Consider the following 3,131-nt stretch of genomic DNA (forward strand, 5'->3'; position numbering starts at 1 on the left):
GGGAGACTTGGGCCTCTAACATCCCTGATGGGAGGCCTGGGCCTCGACCATCATGCCCCCCTAGGGGTCCTGGGCCTCAACCATCATCCCCCCCGGGGGTCCTGGGCCTCAACCATCATCCCCCCCTGGGGGTCCTGGGCCTCGACCATCAACCCTCCCAGAAGACTTGGGCCTCAACCATCGTCCCCCCACAGGGGTCCTGGGCCTCGGCCATCACCCCCCCCGGAAGACTGGGGCCTCCAACATCCCTGATGGGGGTCCTGAGCCTCAACCATCATCCCCCCCTGGGGGGCCTGAGCCTCGACCATCATCCCTTCAGGGAGTCCTGGGCCTCGGCCATCCCCCCCCGCCCGGAAGACTGGGGCCTCCAACATCCCTGATGGGGGTCCTGAGCCTCAACCATCATCCCCCCCTGGGGGGCCTGAGCCTCGACCATCATCCCTTCAGGGAGTCCTGGGCCTCGGCCATCACCCCCCCCCCCGGAAGACTGGGGCCTCCAACATCCCTGATGGGGGTCCTGAGCCTCAACCATCATCCCCCCCTGGGGGGCCTGAGCCTCGACCATCATCCCTTCAGGGAGTCCTGGGCCTCGGCCATCCCCCCCCCGCCCGGAAGACTGGGGCCTCCAACATCCCTGATGGGGGTCCTGAGCCTCAACCATCATCCCCCCCTGGGGGGCCTGAGCCTCGACCATCATCCCTTCAGGGAGTCCTGGGCCTCGGCCATCCCCCCCCCCCGGAAGACTGGGGCCTCCAACATCCCTGATGGGGGTCCTGAGCCTCAACCATCATCCCCCCCTGGGGGGCCTGAGCCTCGACCATCATCCCTTCAGGGAGTCCTGGGCCTCGGCCATCACCCCCCCCAGAAGACTGGGGCCTCCAACATCCCTGATGGGGGTCCTGAGCCTCAACCATCATCCCCCCCTGGGGGGCCTGAGCCTCGACCATCATCCCTTCAGGGAGTCCTGGGCCTCGGCCATCCCCCCCCGGAAGACTGGGGCCTCCAACATCCCTGATGGGGGTCCTGAGCCTCAACCATCATCCCCCCCTGGGGGGCCTGAGCCTCGACCATCATCCCTTCAGGGAGTCCTGGGCCTCGGCCACCCCCCCCCCCGCCCGGAAGACTGGGGCCTCCAACATCCCTGATGGGGGTCCTGAGCCTCAACCATCATCCCCCCCTGGGGGGCCTGAGCCTCGACCATCATCCCTTCAGGGAGTCCTGGGCCTCGGCCATCCCCCCCCCGCCCGGAAGACTGGGGCCTCCAACATCCCTGATGGGGGTCCTGAGCCTCAACCATCATCCCCCCCTGGGGGGCCTGAGCCTCGACCATCATCCCTTCAGGGAGTCCTGGGCCTCGGCCATCACCCCCCCCCCCGGAAGACTGGGGCCTCCAACATCCCTGATGGGGGTCCTGAGCCTCAACCATCATCCCCCCCTGGGGGGCCTGAGCCTCGACCATCATCCCTTCAGGGAGTCCTGGGCCTCAAGCATCACCTCCGCGCCCCGGGGGTCATGGGCCTCTAACATTTCCTCCGGGGGTCCTGGGCCCCCAACCATCATCCCCCCTGGGGGATCCTAGGCCTCGACCCTCATCCCCTCTGGGGGTCCTGGGCCCCAACCATCAGCCCTTCGGGGAGTCCTGGGCCTCCAACATCATCCCCCCAGGGGGGTTCAAGCCCCAAGCCTCCCCCGACCCTTGAAAAACCAAGAGCCCGCGGGGGCCTGGGCCTCCGCCTCCTGCCAGCACCTCATCCTCAGCCTCTCCAGCGCCTGGGACCCTGCCCGGCGATGCCACACGCCTGCCGCCCCCCGGGAGCCTCCGCGGAGCCGGCTGACTCTTCCCAAGCTCAGACATTTCACACCTGACCGACTGCATCCGAGTCCACAGCGCACGGCCTTCGGGGCTTCCTCCCGTCGGCCCTGGGTGGCTCCCCCGTCTCTGTGTGGGAGAGACAAGACACGCAGCCGACAGACGTTTCAAATTAAAATGCGATTATCTTATCACGTGCAGTTTTTCTGGGGCAAGAATTCAGGCTGGAATCTCACCAAGGCTCGGGGTTACGGGTGGCACTCTGCTTGGGTCAGTCCATCGTACTTATTGAGCGCTTACCGCGTGCAGAGCACCGAATTAAGCACTCGGGAGAGAACCATCATCATCATCATCATCATCAATCGTATTTATTGAGCGCTTACTGTGTGCAGAGCACTGTACTAAGCGCTTGGGAAGTACAAGTTGGCAACATATAGAGACGGTCCCTACCCAACAGCGGGCTCACAGTCTAAAAGGGGGAGACAGAGAACAAAACCAAGCATACTAACAAAATAAAATAAATAGAATAGATATGTACAAGTAAAATAAATAGAGTAATAAATATGTACAAACATATATACAGATATATATATATATATATATACATAGTTACTAAAGTTCTCTGCACATAGTAATTGCCCAGTCAGTACTACTGATTGATTTTAAGTAGAAAGAGTTGAAACTCGAGGATGCAGATTTTGGTACTTGTTAGCACTAATAGGAGTTTGGGCGAGGAGGAGTTGGAAACTTACATATGAGGATTTGGGATTATTTGTGAATTTCATTAATTCCTGTTCCCCATCATTAGCAGTCGATCGATCGATGGTATTTCTTGAGGAGAACTCGAGTCGACAATCGATCGATGGTATTCCTTGAGGACTACACCTTCAGGGTGGGGATTTTCTTTGGAACAGTTTCCCTCAGGACCCATCTGTCGGGCAGGCCTCCTTGATTTGTGTTCACCTAATGCCTTTCACCATCTTCACCATGCCGATTTTTACAAATTTGAGTCCCAAGGCTGATTTCAGATAAGAAACCTACGTCTTAGGACAAGATGAGCGATACTTACCCTGCATGACGTTTTCCGTTTTTGAGAGAGGCAGAAAGTAAGCGAGAAGCAGGGTGGTGTCACGAGCCTGAGTGTCAAGGTTCTGGGTTCTAATCCCCGTCCCACCACTTGTCTGCCGTGTAACCTTGGGCAAGTCGCTTCTCCATACCTCCGTTACCTCGTCCGCACACTGGGTTTTCAGACTGCGAGCCCCACGCGGGGCCGCGTGATGATCATGTTTCTACCCCAGTGTTACGTGCGGATACCTGGAAC

The sequence above is a fragment of the Tachyglossus aculeatus genome, chromosome 7, assembly GCF_015852505.1.
Source record: "Tachyglossus aculeatus isolate mTacAcu1 chromosome 7, mTacAcu1.pri, whole genome shotgun sequence".
In the NCBI taxonomy this organism is placed as follows: domain Eukaryota; kingdom Metazoa; phylum Chordata; class Mammalia; order Monotremata; family Tachyglossidae; genus Tachyglossus; species Tachyglossus aculeatus.